Below are 18,510 nucleotides of genomic sequence, written 5' to 3' on the forward strand. Positions count from 1 at the left end.
ATTGGCCTGTAGCTCGTTGGATTTCTACGATCCCCCTTCTTGAAGATGGGGACTATAATCGCCGACCTCCAAGAAGGGGGAATTGATTTGTTGTCTACTACTCCCCTAAACAATGTATGCAGGATTTCCATCCACAGGGCCCCATTTCCTTTGAGGACTTGTTAGGTGAGACCATTAGGGCCCGCAGATCTGGATGAAGAGGATTTATGATCAGATTTGATATGTCCTCCCTATCAAAACTCAGCTCACAGTTTCCTCCACCCCCTTTAAATGTTGGCACTCCCTGTGGTTTGTGGTATTTGTCACCAAAATGGGTCAACCAGCTCAATTCTGGCACATTGGTCATTTGGACAGTGTCTTGGTCAGTTTTAAGTGAGTTAATAAGTGACCAGAAATTACGGGTTGAATTGTTTTTCAAAGCGTGCAGCATTTCTTCTCCATCATTTTGCCACAGCCCCTCTATATGATCCCTGGACCCACTCCTTAAGTTGTTTTTGATTATTTTTTTTGTCTCTATTGCAAGATCTGATTTACTTCTCGCCATCTTCCTTCCTATTCTTAATTGTCTCCGTGTCTCAAATTTTTTGCCCATATTGCTTCATAAAAGTGATGTTTGTGGGCATACTGACGACCCTCCTGGATGTTCTTTAGGCAGTCAATTGACCATATAAAATCATGGAAAGTGGATTACAATTTTTATATAAGACTTCAGGGCATTCCCAATCATGGAGTCTTTCCAGACCATCATTTAGACGAGCACCGTCTCTCTGATATTTAACCAGGTGGTTTTTCTGGGCATTTACAACTACTCGATTGTCCCATACCTCTATTGTATTTCTAGAGTACCAACTTATTTGTGTTTCCAATCGCTTATGGTCACTGGTACCTCCATCCTTTACTGAAAAATGTGTACATTTCCCAAACCAGTTTGTCGATAAGAAGACATAGTCCAATGTTGACTCGGTGTTCCCCCTCCCCCATGTGGTGGCTGGTGGAACATCCCCTTCATTCATTTAGAAGCTTTAGATCCCATTCATCAAAGAAGTCCAACCACTTTCTGCCGTTAGATGTTATTTCTTTCATTCCTCCCTCGACACACCTATGTTTAGTTTGAATACATTGCAAGTTTAGATCCACTGCAACAACAATAAAGGCCCCAGGGTGAGTAATCCTGATATCACTAAGGACAACCGAAATCGAATCGAGGAATTTCAACTATTCTTCCCTGGCCGGGTTCCAATGTAAGTTGATAATTATTATCTCTTTAGATAATGTGCCACTGGGGAGGGTGACTGCTTTCACCACAAGAATTCCTTCTTGTTTACAGGGTATAATTGTTATTTCATTAAATAAGACCCTCCTACAAGCGATCAATAGACCTCCCATTGGTCTGCCCTTGGCTTTGCTATATGCTGATTGAATTGCCAAATTAAAACCCTCAATTTCTGGTGTATTAACTACTCCCAGCTTCTGGCAAACTTGCATGATTATTTCTGGTGACATCAGCCAGGGTAATGGTTGTAGTCCCTCTTTGAAATGGCAGTCTTTCATTGTTTTTCCTCGGCTCCTTCAGCTGCTGTACCATAAAATGGCAATTTTTCATGAACTTCCAAACCCAAGCAACACAACGTTTCTGCCACGTTTAGGAAAGCTTTGACCCCCATTTTGGAAACAAATCCCACCTCCACTAAATTTGTGTGGCCCGGTTCTGGGAATCGGACATATTCAATATCTTTTATTGAAAATGGATATCATTCTGGGATCTTTTTTAATAATGACAGAATCGCTCCCCAATTCAAAGATTTGCCAGACTGCCTGTTGTCTTCATTAGTAAACCATAGTCTCGGGGCAGCGTAAGGGGCTGACTCTTCTTGACAGTTTACAATTCTCACAATCTTAACTTCAGAAGATTGTCTTATCACTGATGGAATCGTAGTTCCTTCTTTTTCCACTCCTACAAATTGGTCTGGCTTCTTAGTCTCCAGCTTGGATAAAGACTCTTCAACCTCACCCTGTAGATATTCTGTCTGGGTTTTAGGTGTTTCTGTTGGTCCTCCAATATGGCAAGACCAAAAACTGAATATTGGAGCAATCCTCAAGCCAATCTCTCTCTGTGCTGAAGCCTTAGGAACAATTTTCTGTTGGAGTAAGAATATTGGTGTCAATTTAAGCAATTTCCCTGTTGTCTTTGATCTAACAGCATCCTGTTGATGTAGATTTTTATCTACATTTGCTGGTTTTTCTTCTGTCTGAGTACCCATAGTTTTTATCTATTTGTACCCCTTCTACTTTTTCTGAGACGATACCTGTTTTTTGTTTTTTTCTTTTGTTGTTTTCTTTTTTGCTTTAGTGATCCTTTTCTGACCTGAACTTTCTGGACGGGGGATTCAACTTCCAGGTTTCGGTCATTTATTTCCGCCTCCATATGATTTTCAAATTTCTTTCCCTGGTCCGTGATCCCCTTCAAAAAACTATTTACGTTTCATTTCTTTGTTTTAGATCCCTTGATGTTTTTTGTTTTCTTATCTTGTCTACACCTAGACTTGGATGACATTTGGTCTAATTTTTGATTTTTTTTGCCTTTCCCTTCTCTGTCTCTTGTATGATTTCTGTGTACTCCTCTTCCATGGTGTTATATTTTCAATCACTTCTTGTGCTGATATCTCGATTATTTCATCTTGGTTTTCGGGAGGCTGTTCCAATGATAGGTCTGCGACCTGTGCTAGGCGGCAGAATTCTTCGATCACAGACTCCGATAGAGGAGTGTCATCGACATGTATGCTTAGTCCCGGCGGGATGTCATCTCTTTTAATTTCGATTTCCTGATGTTTTGGTAAATTTGTTGTTTGTCTGGAAATAATTTTTGATAGCAAATCCTTGATCTCCGAATCTTCCTTCAACAAAGAAGTTAGTTGATGTTTAATTTCAGTCAGTTCTTCACTTTGTTTGGAGAATCCATCTTCCATCTTTGTCAGTGTGAGCAATACTGAACAATTTATTACGTTGCTTTGGCCTATAACTATAAATTCAAATTGTTCGATGTCCTTAGTCATTTCCATTAGGATCCCTGTGTGCGTCTGCACGTCCCTTTTCTGAAGTTTAAAAACCTTCACCAGTGAATTAAGAACATAGTTCAAGGCTGGTAAGGTTGGATCCCCCTCCTTAGGATCTTGGTTCTCACCTCCAAGGGCAGCCCTTGGCCTATGGGCTAATTAACTTGTTTTTAATTCATCAAATGCAGCTGACTCTCTTCTGAATGCCTCTGTTGAATTTAGTCTCTCTCCTTGATACAGCTGATTTTGAATTGGATTTAACAGATGATTGTGGGTCCTTGAGAGATCCATTACTGACCCCGGTAGTTCTAGATGTCTGTTCTCAGTCGTTGTGTTGGGCTCCTGATTTGAGAGCCTCAAGGAGTTTGAAGTGAGAGCATTCAGGCTGTTATGTCTGCGTCTCTGGAAATAATGGTCATCAGTCCCTTTTATGTTTGATGACAAAGTAAAATCCTGTGATAATGCAGATGGGAGATTTTTTACTGAATCTCTTCTGCTGATGCCTTATCAACTTGAGGTTCTTGATGAATTTGGACCTCCACTAAATTAGTATCATTTGGCAAGGTAATAGAGATCGGCGGACCTAAGCTGTTTGCTTCCACCTGCAAGGATTTTTCCATATAGGAGCCGTCCCATTGCGGAGCTCTTAAGTCATCAGCAAAAGGGCCACTCCTTAAATTGTAGCGAGAGGACATTTCCCAAATATGTGAAATCCTTTGTTGAGTGTCATAGTGGATACTTGATACAAGTCTGATATTGTTTGTTTTACTTAAATTCAGTGTATTGATTTAATGTTCAAATGGAGTTCCACACTTTGTTTCAGAAACGGGATCAAATGAGTGAAATCTCCAACAGTCTCCCATTTTCCCACCATTGTCTTTTTTTCCTTTTACCAGTAACTGAGGTGGATTGAGTCTGTTATTACAGTAGACTCAAGCTATGGGCTTTTAGTGTTATTGCTCAATATCCACGACTGTCCACAGTAATGCAAAGCCCACAGCTATCTCCGTGTCACGTTTGTAGGGTGAATACAATCAATTTAGAAAACTGAAAGAGCTTACCATGGTGGAACAACTTGTATTTCCCTGATCGCTGAGACCACAAATGAAGTTTCAGTATTTACAATCCACGGCACCCGCTTCACCACAGAGCCAAACAGCAGCAGAACAGGGCATTCTGTTTCAGTCACTGTTGCACTGTATTTGTCTCTACCTCTTCTGCCCCATCTGACCGTCTGTTAAAGTACACCAAGTATTGTTAATCGGTTACCTCCAGGAAGAGCACCCTACCCTCAGCTCGTTGTTCAGTCACCTCATCCAGGTGTTTTGTGTAATCAATTTACTCTCAAGCCCTTATCAGTCATCACATCTCATAAATGCATCCCCCTTCACCCTTCCTTCAAGCATGAGCATGGTATTATATAACTTGGAAAATGTCATTTCTGCAAGACATTGTTGTGAAATCAACGGCCTGTGCTACTTCTGCTTTAGGGCCTCTTTCCACCTTAAGACATATTAAAAAACTAAATATGTTTTGTCACCCAATGTTCGGGAGCTAGAGGAGAATGCATATTCAGATATCTCCTTCCCACTGACATGTTCTTGACATACTTCACTAAACTGCGGGGTGTAACAGACACCCACCTCCCTATCTGAGGATTCCTATCTGAGGATTGGATGTGCTCTCATTCGGAGCACATACTTGGAACATATTGTAATCAGGTTAAGGGGCCACATCTGGTGCATAAACCACACATCAGGATAGAAACATGCACTGGAATTATGTAAGAAAATGACAGCAAAAGACGGTTTAGAATTATACACAAATCCTCAACTAGTGCTTTTATTTATGACGACAGTTTAGTGGGCACATGCACCATGTTTATCCCCGTCTAGTTTTCATATGTGTATCTTTAAGCCTGAAATGGCATTTCAGAAGTTAGTCTTTGCATGGGCTTTTCTCGCAAAGTGCAGCCAGTTCGGTTCCGGCCCAATAAGTGCACCGTTCCGGTCCCCTTGCTGAAGCCCGTGTGTGAACTACTGAGGCCGATAACATTAAAAGGAAGAATGGAAACACCCAGGCAAAAATTCACAGTTCATGTTTCGCTTAGATGAATGCTATCCAGGGTCGGACTGGGGCATACAATTGTCTCGAGCCAGGCTCGGCACCAATGGAAAAAGTGGCCAAAGTTGCAAACGACAATTCATTCTTTTTGTGATAGACGCTAGTGGGACCACGCTGCTGCCCGTGCCCCTCCCGGTCCTGAGATTTGCCCTGCCTTGCCTCAATCACTTAGGCTACCTTCCATGAGGCCACCACCGCCACGGCCATGCTGAGCCTGAGGATGACAAAAATAGGTGCGCAGCGCAGTGGCCCCACGGAAGGTAAGATTTTAAAAGAAACAACGTATATTTGGGCAGCTGGGGCCCATCACTTTCAAAGTGATGGGCCACAGCCGCCACTCAAATTAAGTTATTTCTTTTAAAACCTACCTTCCGCGGGGCGGGGGCCCAGCCACCGGCCCCATGAAAGGTCAGGTTTTCTAAGAAAAAAGTAAAAAAACATACTTTTGGGCACAATCCACAGGCCTGGCCGCCCGCGCCAGTCATCCGACTAAGTCTGCGGCTGCCGGCAGCCCCTGGTCACCAAAATTGGCCTGCGCCTGGCACTGACTGCAGTCAGCAGCACACTGCACACAGGTCACACAGACAGAAGCTCGTGCGTGGATGGGCCCTTGGTGGGGTCCTGACTCCTGGGCAGTCAGGACACCACCAGGGGACCGTGCAGCCACCCCGGCCCCGACCTGGGCCTTCCTTGCCTGATCACTTGACTGTGACAGGCTCAGGCTGCACCGCACGCAACAGGTGACTTATCTGCTTTGCCGGCTGGGACTTGGTCTCCTATCGGGGCCTCAGGGTGGGGGGGCGCGTGCGCACACTGTCACCCGCGCAAATGAAAAAGCAGGCAGAGGGGGCCCCAGGAAGCAACTAGGCCGCACCACGCAGTGCAGCAGGGAAGGCTCTCTCTCACAAGACAGGACCGACGACGCCATGCTTCGACACCTACACTTCACAATAACCCCTGAAATGAAGGTGGAGCCGCGCAGTCTCCTGTGGCAAAAACAACACGTCACCATGTAATTTCACTGGCTCAGAAGAACAGCCAATGAAAACTGCACATTCTTTGTTACTATACAGAATGTATCATATACTGCATAGTAACAACCGAATGGTTATTTCCATTGGCTGTTGTTTGTAACAGTTTGTTGTTCATTGCTATTGCTGGCCCCTCCCAGGCCCAGCCAGCCATGGCCTGCAACCTGCAAGCACGAGAGAGATCGAGATCAGAATGACAAATCCCAATGATTTATAATCGAAGCAAAGAGAAGTGGAAGAATAAACAAAGCAATTGCACGTACGCTGGCTCCGCATGAGTTCCGGTGCCCAAAAAAGAGTGCCGGTGTTGGGCACTGGCAACCACCCCCACAAATTAAGCACTGGATGTATCTGTAATTCAGCATTTGGAAAGTGTGTTATTAAAGAATAGGGCTAGACCCTCTGCCTTTGATGTTATATGCGATTGGCGCAAGGGAGCCATGCAGAAGATCTAACATGAACAGAAATTTGCTCGAAGACATATCTCACAGGCTGATAAAGCTTTAGTCCATGATCAGCAAAAACACTAACACATCAATAGAGAGATAGACAGAGATTGTCAGTTACAAAGTACACAAATGTACCCGTTATACCTACTACTACCCACGATCCCGTAATAGAACAGATTCTCAATAACCCTCACCAACATCTTCTTCCTGCTACACATCCTCCTCCGTATGGTCAACCACAGAACTCATTAGTATTAGGGCCCACGGGCCCTACTCCCTCCCACTCTTCCTGATCCCCAAAATACACCCCCCCCACTAGAAGAAGATGACATATCAGATGCAAGCATAGATTCTCCCAGTGAATATATACATGGCCCATTTACTAAAGAAAAGGCAAGGATACTGGAACCGTTTATTAGGACTACATGAGCCGTTTTAATGCCTACCCAACGAAGGAAAATGAGGAAGCAGGCTATTCGGTTAGTATTGAGCGGAGTCAGACAGAATGTGGTTGAGGAAGTACTTTTGAAACCCATCGTCCTGAGCGACTAACTTTATTCTAATGTTTGGGTGATGAGATTTGAATCCAGTGGGAACAAAAACTGCCTTCTGTAGTTCCTAGGGAATTGCAAGATTTTAATTTAGCTGCCTTCTCTTTTCATACGGAGAAGGATGACTTATCACATGGTAAAGGACTTTGTGAGATATTTGATGAAATGAAAGGACTAGAGAAATCTTGATTGGAATTAGAAGCTGCAACTAATACTTCTGAATATGTCGAACAGCCAGCTATCATCACAGCATGTTGTTAGGCAGAATCCTGTGCAGTTCCCTTAGGGAGCACTACAGAAGATTAAGACTACAGGTGAGAGCAATAAATCCCCTTTGGTATCAGTCTGTACCACAAAGATTTAGTTGGTAGCCGTGGCTGAGCAGTTAGACTTATCTCAAGAGGGAGATGAGCAGTATTCAGGGTTTACACAATAGGCCTACAGTACTATGGCACAAGGGAACACTGACCAAAGCTTTGTATTTAAAAAGTAGATATATATTTATTTTATACACTTCTAATAAAACACATGTATCACAGTCATCAAGCAAGTTAAATTAAGTCAACGGAAAAATATACACACTCCCAAGTTAAATTGTAGACCAAGTGAACCAGAGTGAAAACTGAGCAAAATGGCACAGTGACAACTACACACAAGGGATCCTCTAACAATTCCTCACAAGGGAGGGAAAGCACAAGTTATCTAGAAATAGTTTCTTACACACCTAGCAACACTTCCCATCAGTTTGTGAACCAGTTTAAGCAAGACAGTGCATCAGTATAGGCAATACTCAAATGAAAACTGAGCAAAATGGCATTTCACAAGGTTTAAAAAAGGGAAGGAAAGGGTAGTTAAAAGAAATAGGTGCGCCAACACAATTCTCAGTGAGAATCAATCTAAAGGAGGCAGATCTAACAAATGTAGCCAGAGCCAGTAGGCCTGTGCCAGAGTCAGTGGTACAGGGCAAGGGCCCCGGAGCAAAATGTTCTTGTAGCTGCAATCAAGTCTTTGGTTAACGAATTTGAAAAGGTGGATGCAGAAGTTGACAAAGACAATGTTAAGAGAGAGGGGCGGCCAACCCAACAGGTAGGTAAAGGATTTAAAACATCTTCAGTGCTACCACGAAGAAAGGGAGACCTGGCAGAACAATGTACCTTTAAATGAAGAAGTGGCTCCTGCGGTGGCGGTTGTTCCTGGTAGTTCCTGAAGTTCGTGTGATCCAGCAGAGGAAGAGAGGCTCTCGTCGTGGGGGAAGGTTTGAGTTACTGCACTACCGAGGGAGGAAACCAGCTGCGGTGTTGCCCGACGAATAAAAGGTACGCTCCTTTAAATCACGGTCCGGGTGGACTGGTACCTGGCTATCCGGCCTCCGAGTACAGGGTACGGGAGATTCGACCAAGGCAGGTCGGCGAAGGCGATTGGCAAACTGGTTGGCCCCACCAGCTCAAGGGAAGAAGGCTCTTGCAGATGAAGATCTTCTCTCGTCGTGTGGAAAAAAGTGGTGAGACGCTGCAGCAGGGCTTCACCGGTGGTTCAGTCGTTGCAGATGTCTTTGGCTTCTCTCCTCTTCGGCTTCTTAGTTCCAGTGGTGATGTCTTGCTCTTCCAGTCCTCAGGACCCTGCTTTTATGCAAAAAGATCCCCATTCATACAGCCTAGCTGTCACTCACACAGTGGAGTGGTCATCTTGGCGGGAGACCCTGCAGCCCATCAGAATAGAGTGCGACATGGGTTGCTGAGGCAACCCTGTCCAGGGGTCCTACTCCCCCTCCCACACAATGGACCCACCCCAGACTCAGTGGCACCAAAAGGAGGGCTTCTCGGCAGAAGCCCGCCAAAAGGACGAACAAAGGATCCCCAACCTGGGGTTAAAGACACGAGAAAGAAGTTATATTAAAGTTCTGGCAAATAAAACCTACCGGAGTGAAGTTAATATTAAAAAACACCGGCGGTATGTTAGAGGCTGTCAGAAAATGTGGTAGCCTTGAACAATGGGAAAATCCCATAGGAAAATATTTGCGGTCAAATATTTACGGTAGTAACCACTGCCACCAGCCAGAAACTTTTGAGAGAGGGACTGTACGGTACCCTCTCGAAAATGAACATAAGGGAAAAACTATTAACCCTTTCCAGTACCTCCATAGTAAGATGGTTTGTACTGGTTTAGTTCATAAAAATTGACTAGTAAAGTCAATGGGGATTTTACATGCTCTGGGAGACAGTAGTCAGTCCCAGGGTATGGGGTCTATGTTTGGGGGTCGCTAGGACACCCCTGTGTCACTGCACGGAGGGTGCTGTGTAACACATGTGAATAAAGATGGTTCCTATGGGGTTGAGAAAGTCCCATAGACATTAAACACCAAAATAGCCCAGAACACACATAGCAAAAATGCCTAAGAGTGGGAAAAAGAGTCTCACTCTTAGCAGAAAAAAAAGAAACAAACCCTTCAAATCCAGCAAAGCTACTGAGGTACTCTTTAGGTAAGGGAAATTAGCCATAGAATGAGAATTCTCCCTAACACATGTAAAGAATGTTGTGTGTCGGATGAGGAATTACAGCTAATTACATGCACCATTCTTAGATGGGCCACCACTTTGACTCCTCCCTATCCCCCTTCACTAAATACAAACTCAAATGTGACTTTAAGGCTTTAAGGTTAGGACTTCATTCTTGGCCCACTCCATACACCATGCCAGCTCCATTGAGCAAACATTCAAGGATTGTAACTCTTCCTGTGCCTCTCCCTTTCAGTTTACTATCCTCTTCTTGTTCCCCTAGGGCTCTGGATTCACAAATGTGCAGGTGCTACCCCAACTGCATCTCCTCTCTCTGCTCAGATGTGCTTAACTAAATTAGAGTTCACCTGGAGATCAACAGACTGTTTATTCTCCTCCCATCTGGGTTTCTGCAACATGAACTTCATGGAACCAGCTCCTACTTACAGCTCCCACTTGCATCTACATCCATGGGACCAGCGCCCACTTACATCTCCATCCATGGGACCAGCTCCCACTGGCATCTCCATCCATGGAGCCAGCTCCCACTTACATCTCCATCCATGGGACCAGCTCCCACATACATCCCCATCCATGGGACCAGCTCCCACTAACAGCTCCATCCATGGGACCAGCTGCCCCTCGGATCTCCATCCATGGGACCAGCTCCCACTTGCATCTCCATCCATGGGACCAGCTGGCCCTTGCATCTCCATCCATGAGACCAGCTCCCACTTACATCTCCATCCATGGGACCAGCTGGCCCTTGCATCTCAATCCATGGGACTAGCTCCCACATACATCTCCATCCATGGGGCCAGCTCCCACTTACATCTCCATCCATGGGACCAGCTGGCCCTTGCATCTCCATCCATGGGACCAGCTCCCATTTGCATCTCCATCCATGGGATCAGCTCCCATTTGCATCTCCATCCATGGAGCCAGCTCCCACGTACATCTCCATCCATGGGACCAGCTGGCCCTTGCATCTCCATCCATGGGACCAGCTCCCACTTGCATCTCCATCCATGGAGCGCGCTCCCACTTACATCTCCATGCATGGAGCCAGCTCCCACTTGCATCTCCATCCATGGGACCAGCTGCCACTCGCATCTCCATCCATGGGACCAGCTCCCACTCGCATCTCCATCTATGGATCCAGCTCCCACTTACATCTCCATCTATGGATCCAGCTCCCTCTTACATCTCCATCCATGGAACCATCTCCCACTTACATCTCCATCTATGGAGCCAGCTCCCACTTACATCTCCATCTATGGAGCCAGCTCCCTCTTACATCTCCATCCATGGAACCAGCTCCCACTTACATCTCAATCTATGGAGGCAGCTCCCTCTTACTTCTCCATCCATGGATCCAGTTCCCACGTACATCTCCCTCCATGGGACCAGCTCCCACTTATATCTCCATCCATGGAGCCAGCTCCCACTTACATCTCCATTCATGGAACCAGCTCCCACTTACATCTCCATTCATGGAACCAGCTCCCACTTACATTTCCATCTATGGAGCCAGTTCCCTCTTACATCTACATCCATGGAGCCAGCTCCCACGTACATCTCCATCCATGGAATCAGATCCTACTTACATTTCCATCCATGGAGTCAGCTGCCACTAACATCTCCATCCAAGTAGTCAGTGCCCACTTGCATCTCCATCCATGGTCTCACAACTGATCACCACTCTAAAATCTCCTAGATTCTCATTCCCTGATCTCTGTGCTGCCTTTGACACTATCACCCATCGCTCCCTCTTACACACATGCTATCTAAGGTGGGAACTCACTGCGCTTGCCCATCAGTGGAACTCTTCCTACCTAATGGACTGGTCCTTCCACACCGTTACTCTCTCAGTGGGTGTGACACAGGAACCTGGTATTTGCCGACTTCTCTTCACACTTCACTCTTCCCTCCACAAACCAATCTCTTCTTTTGACTTCTCCTACCAGGTCTCCTACTCACCAACAACACCCAAACCTTCTTTGCTTTCCCTTCATTCACCTGTGAGCGATCCATCTGTATATTTGTCTCACTGCCACCAGTCACTGGGGAGCACTCCAGTACCGAATGCTCAAATGCTATAAAACCAAAAGGTGTCTCACAGCTTGCAACCCCTCCACCCCAATATCATTCCTCTCTAAACTCTTCAACCCAGCCCCCAAAGCTTGCAACCTTAGGGTTCTCTTTGAGAATGAGCCAAAGCTTCAATAATGCATTTTCTCTACAGCCAGGACCCCCAGGAACGACCCACAGAACAGATGCAAAATCCACCATCAACTCACCTAGCTCTCTAATAAACCCTTACTTCCCACTCCTGTTCCCAGGCCATTTGAGGACTGATCTAGCCTTCCTCTAGGCCTTCCTCTCTATTATGTTGCCTCTCAGGACTAAACTGTCGGACTCACACCATTACATCTTTGCATGTTCTTTTCCTACCACGATCCACTGCCTTTATGCAGGATTGCTCTGAAACCCACCGCTTTCATGCAGGATGGCTCTGCTGCCCACCGCCTTCATGCAGATGGCAATGCTACCCACCGCCATCATGCCAGATGGTTCTGCTACCCACGACCTTCATGAAAGATGGCTCTGCTACCCACAACCTTCATGAAAGATGGCTCCGATACCCACCACCTTCATGCAGAATGGCTCTGCTACCCACAGCCTTCATGCAATTTGGCTTTGCTACCCACCACCTTCATGCAGAATGGCTCTGCTACCCACTGCCTTCATGCAGGATGGCTCCGCTACCCACCGCCTTCATGAAAGATGGCTCCGATACCCACCACCTTAATGCAGGATGGCTCCGCTACCCACAGCCTTCATGCAATTTGGCTTTGCTAGCCACCACCTTCATGCAGAATGGCTCTGCTACCCACTGCCTTCATGCAGGATGGCTCCGCTACCCACCGCCTTCATGAAAGATGGCTACGCTACCCACCGCCTTCATGGAAGATGGCTCCCTCTAACTCTGTAGGGGATATTTGTGTTAGGTGCATGTTTGCAAGATCCATCCCCCGTTGCTACTGACAGGACAACAACCAGAGCACAAGCAGCGCTGTCTTGGAATAGTGGGGGTGACATTTTATGGTTAATGGAAATATGAGAACAGCAGCACTTCCATAGGAGGGGAGCACCCTAGTATTTGGAATCATGCACGGTTATCATGTTTGATCTTCAGGAAAGCCTGGAGGATTTGAAGGGGACACGGATAGGCTCCATCAGCAGTGGCATTTTTGGGGTTCTAACTGACCTTTTAAGTCACCACAGGACCAGGCTGCTGGTTTTACACATGTGCTTGTATGTTCTATTTTCGGTTAATTATTAGTGTCTTTGCAGACTGTAATAAATGTGCTGGTTTCGCAGCACTAGAAACCAGTGACCCACCTGCAAAATTAAGCATTGCCTTGATGCACACAGAAGAAGCAGAGCATTGGTTTTAATTGGATCTCATCCCATTCCTAGAAGTAAGGACATTTAGAAAGACAAAATGGTGTGTATTTTTGTAGAAGGTGATTTGAAAAAATAATGGAATAAAAAATAATGGAATTATTTAATTGTGCTGCCAAAAGAAGCAGTTCAAAGTACTCGTTATGCTTGCTTCCAGGAAATATTGTAACCATAATATGAATGTTACACTGGGCCTCATTACAACTCAGGCGGTAAGGGTTTTACGGCGGCGTAAACAGCGCCGACCCTTACCGCCTGAGTACGAGGTCCCTTAGCGCCATGGCGGACTTAACACCTGCTTTTGTTAAAATCCATGGCGCTAAGGGACCATGGAGTTAATTACGCCACCGTAATTTACGGTGGCGTAATTAACGCCTTCCCCACTCCCATTATGCCCTATGGGGCAAAATGGGAATGGGGAAGGGAAAATGGGAAAATGGGGATTTACCGCCCCGCCAAGGTCGGAATGGGGCGGTAAATCCGCCAACCACCATGGCATAAACATAGTTTACGCCATGGTGGTAAAGTCACGGCCCAGGCGGTAACTTACCGCCTGGGTCGTAATGAGGCCCACTTACTTTACGGAGCAAGGTACATTATTAAAACCAAGAAAAAACATACCTATTATTTACTGATATTAGAAGCATGAAACATATTCTGATGGCTGTTCTGAATTATAATGCCTGCTACTTGATGTATTTTAATAATGTATGGATGATTTATCTTGGTAAATTAATCATAATGATATATTTTTTGAATTAATTATGTAAATATGTTTCTTTTTGTAATCTGAGTAAGGTTTCGTGCAAACCAAAACACAATTAAAAAATATATTTTCTGATATGAGATTGTCACTATAAGATAAACAGACCTGTAGTCTCCCATTGTACTTTAAATACCCATCTTAAAATGGGTAACGGGACAAATAGCACTATTGAGGGCTCCTCGCTGCTTTAAATAGAAGTAAAAAGCATTTTGAATGACTAGAGCTTTGTCATCGAGAAATATCTTTGTGACAGAAGGGTTGTATGCTTGAATCGCTAAGTTATTATTGTGCACATTTAATTTTTCACAACGCTCACCCATACATTTAGGCATTTGTAACCCTGAGCCACATACTCTCATTCAGACAGCCTCAGAATTTGGCTTTGATGATAACTGGCTGTGACATCTGCTATTCTGTTGGGCTAGCCATCCATCTCCTCATGATTCTTCTCCCATATAAGGAGGACCTCACTATGTTTGAGAGACCCACATAATTTTAGAAGACAATAGGTTGGGTCTACAGCTATTGATGTCTGTGCATTTGGGGATCTGTACATGTACAGAAAACCTCAGAGAATGATCCACTTAAGATGATGGAGAATACATAAACAGTGAATACGTTACAATGCTGCTGGACAATGGAGGCTTAGATTTGGGATCTGCTGGGAATGTTAAACCTACTTTTGTACACCCATGGGTGAGTACAAAGTACAAGAGGGTTCCTGGAGCGACAACTGTCAGGGTCACAGCCAGTAGAGAAACGTGCCATGTGCAGTGTTCAGCACAGCAACCCACCCATCTCCATGGTGCCACCCCGAAGAATGCCTGAGGCAGTGGTTGCCAGACAGTGCATTTATTCTCATTATTACAGCCAATAGCAGAGGCCAGACGACAGTGTTTTGTTTCTAGAGACTCACCTGAGTTGCTGGAGACTTGTAGGTTTGCTACAGTACCATCCTCCCTCCCTATTAATCCCCAGCTTCACCTTCCTTTACAGGGGATTATAAGTAAGTATAAATAATGTATATGATATGATATGATAGTTTATTTATATAGTGCCTATACAGAACGGGCCTCATTACGAGTTTGGAAGTAGCCATGGTGCTATTAGCGACATGGCTGACTCCAAAATCATGTCCGGGTCTGGGCTCCTTGAATGGGGAAATACCGGGCCATTGCGACTTTGGAGGGCCCAGTATTTCCTCCTTCAGTTACCCGGACCCATCCTTCCCCATTCCCATTCGAGCCCCCATAGGGCTCAATGGGAATCGGGAGGGAGCTAACAACGGGCCCATTAATAGCGGGCCCGTAATTAGCTCCCTGGTCCACCTGCGGGTCCCGCTAAGGACGCCTGGTTTTATCAGGCGTCCTTACCAGGTCCTGCAAGGGAACCTTGTAATAGGGCGTCCCGTAATGAACGAAGCCAGTCCCGTACTGGCACCCTTCATTACGGGAGCGCCTGGGTCATAATGAGGACCAATGTGTTTCAAAGCACTACAGGCAAGGGAGGGAACAAGGGAAAATACAATGACATTTTTACAGGCCATGAACAGTAAGGATGTGAAATTAACTATCGTACTCAGCCTGACAACATAGATAAGGAAGAGAGGGGGAGAGTGGGAAGGAAATGGAAACAGACAGGCGACTAACGTACTAGGCCTGACGAGATTTCTGGTAGAGCTTGAGAAACACAAAAGGTGAGGGAGAGGGGTGCAGAAAGGGAGGTAAGGAACAAAACAAGCGAATAGTGACTGATCAAATTTCAGATAGTGCTGGAGGGAGCAGGGGGTTTCAAATAAGGGGATGTGTGAGGGGGGAGACGACAAACGAGGTTGCTATCATACTAGGTCGAGGGACAATTCTGATAGAGTAAGTGCATAGAAGAAAGTGAGGGGAGGAGAAAGGAAAAGGGAGAAAGAGAGAGGAGGAGAGAACAGAGCATAAGCAGTCAAAAAGAGTGGAGAAGAAAGAGGAGAGCAAATAAAATTGCAGAAGTCAGTAGTAACACATAGGGCCTCATTACACGGATGGCGGTAATGGTTAACGGTCAACGTTAATGGTAACGGTGACCGTTAACCATTACAGCCTTACTACGAGGTACTACGAGGTCCCTGAGCGTGTTGGTGCTTTAACGCCTGCTTTTTGCAGGCGTTAAAAACCAACCCGCTAAGGGACCTTGGTGCTAATTACGGCACCGCAAAATTGCGGTGCCGTAATTAGCACCTTCCCCATTCCCATTATGCCCTATGGGGCAAAAATGGGAATGGGGAAGGGCAGTGGTGGAAGGGGGAATTACCGCCCCACCAACCTTGGAATGGGGCGGTAATTCCCCCTTCCACCAAGGCGGTGCCGGTATTTTACTGGCATGGACCAAGGTGCTAATAGCACCTTGGTCCATGTGCTAATACCGTCATCCGTGTAATGAGGCCCATAATGTTGCAAGCCAGGATATAAGATGAAGATGGGAACAGCATGATTCAGGGCCACCATGAGTACAAGATGCAAAGGAAGTCCAGCATGAGAGTTGAGAAAGGGTGACGCACTGTGAATCAATGAAGTCCATAAAAGTCAAATCCAGCACTGGCCACAAGAGGGTGATGGTGAAACCAGAAGGTATCAGGACAGACTCCTGCAGAAGTAGGCGGGGTGGGAGAGCGGTGAGCAGGGTAGAAGAATCAAGCAAAACAGGCAACACCGGTATGCAAGAAGGGGGGGTGGGAACCTTGCAGACGTAGATGGGTCGCCACTGGTCCCAGGCACTTCGGAAACACCCTGGGCCAATGGAGTACTGACAATCTATAATGTCCTTCTCCCAGGTTTTCCACTTGTATTGTCCTCGCCTGCCACCTCCATCATTTCTTGCTCACTATTCACTACCATTGTAAAGTGCCCCGTTAGGCCATTGGTCCACTCACCAGCCTTATAACTTATGCACTGTGTTTCTGGTAGAAGCACTCAGCTTTCACATCCCTGAATACAACTATATGTGCTACACACATGGAAAAAGGGACCATGTCATAAAGGACACCTTTAGCCAGACCTGTATTTTAGACAACAGCACCATATGTAACAGGACATGTGAAACTACAACTCCCAGAGTCCAACGCATTGTTGGCTAAAATGCCAGTGATGGCTGTAGATGAGACCCATAGCATGGGTCAAGATGGCAGCTATGACTCCTGTCCCCAAAGAGACAACCTCAGAGCCACCTCACTCACCTCATCTGGCTCTTTCCCAGCCATTCCTCCCTCGTGATCTGGGATGGCGTTTTCTCCAGTGATCTTGAGTGGATTCCTTTCGAATGATCTTGGGTAGATTCCTCTGCAGTGATCTTGGGTGGATTCTCCTCCAGTGATCTTGGATGGATTCCTATCCAGTGATCTTGGGTGGAGTCCTCCCTAGAGATCCTGAATGGATTATTCTGCAGTGACCTCTTGCAGGATTCAGAGCAAACCCACTAAGGAAGAGAGGAACGTCCTGGGAGACCGGGTGATGTGTAGGGGCCCGGGACTGCACTGAGGCTGCGCAGAACAAGAGATAAAATCATCAAGAACAAGAGACACTAATCACAAGACCAGGAGACACTACTCTCCAGAGCATGCGCAGAGACTGTCACCACGAAGCTCCTCCAAGCCCCCGATAATTGGCTCCTAGGGCACTCCATGTCCTGTCAATGGTGATGGGAGCGTACACTTCAGAAAACAGGCGCCCCCACTGTTCTACCCCCCTCCCATGATCTGATGTGCGGACCACATATCAAATAGAATATTTTATAGCGTAATATGCAGAGAGGTGATGGACCTCTTCTTTCCCAGTCATTTCTTACCTTTTGGGATGGCGCCCTCTCCAGAGATCTTGGGTGGATTCCCCTCCAGTGATCTTGGGTGGATTTCTCCCTAGAGATCTTGGGTGGATTCCCCTCCAGTGATCTTGGGTGGATTCCTCTCCAGTGATCTTGGGTGGATTCCTCTCTAGAGATCCTGAATGGATTACCCTGCAGTGACCTCTTGCAGGATTCAGAGCAAACCCACTAAGGATGAGAGGAGAGTCCCGGTGAGACTGGGTGATGGGGAGGGTCCCAGGACTGCACTGAGGCTGCGCAGAACAGAAGATACTAATCACCAAGAACAAGAGACACTAATCACAAACCAGGAGACACTACTTTCCAGAGCATGCGCAGAGGCGGTCACTACCGAAGTTCCCCAAAGTCTGTTAATTGGCTTCTAGAGCACCCACGCCCCCTTTGGCCCCTCAGGAACCGCTCTGAGAAAGAGTGAGAGTAATCTCATTGCCAGATATCATTTAAATGCCGCTTTTACAGGCCGGCTATCGGTCAGATCCTCCTGGACACGTGTCTACCTTCTCTCATTAAATACCATGTTTAATGCACTAGAGCGTCAAGGACAGACTTAGAATATTTTCTTTCTTTCTTTCTTTCTTTCTTTCTTTCTTTCTTTCTTTCTTTCTTTCTTTCTTTCAGAGAAACATGTTTATTCAAATCTAAAATCATACGGTCTTATTAACTGCTCTTTTTTGCACAAGACTTTCCAATAGGCTGTTGTATATTTTATTTG

At 45.9% G+C, this 18,510-nt stretch overlaps 1 pseudogene; it reads right to left on the reverse strand.

Moving 5' to 3' along the window:
* Positions 1 to 17,453, reverse strand: part of LOC138528697 (zinc finger protein 420-like) — a 35,020-nt pseudogene extending 17,567 nt beyond the window's left edge.
* Between the last annotated feature and the right edge of the window lie 1,057 nt (positions 17,454 to 18,510).

Source organism: Ambystoma mexicanum, chromosome 7q, assembly GCF_040938575.1.
Source record: "Ambystoma mexicanum isolate Mex_15411 chromosome 7q, UKY_AmexF1_1, whole genome shotgun sequence".
NCBI classification, from domain to species: Eukaryota; Metazoa; Chordata; class Amphibia; order Caudata; family Ambystomatidae; genus Ambystoma; species Ambystoma mexicanum.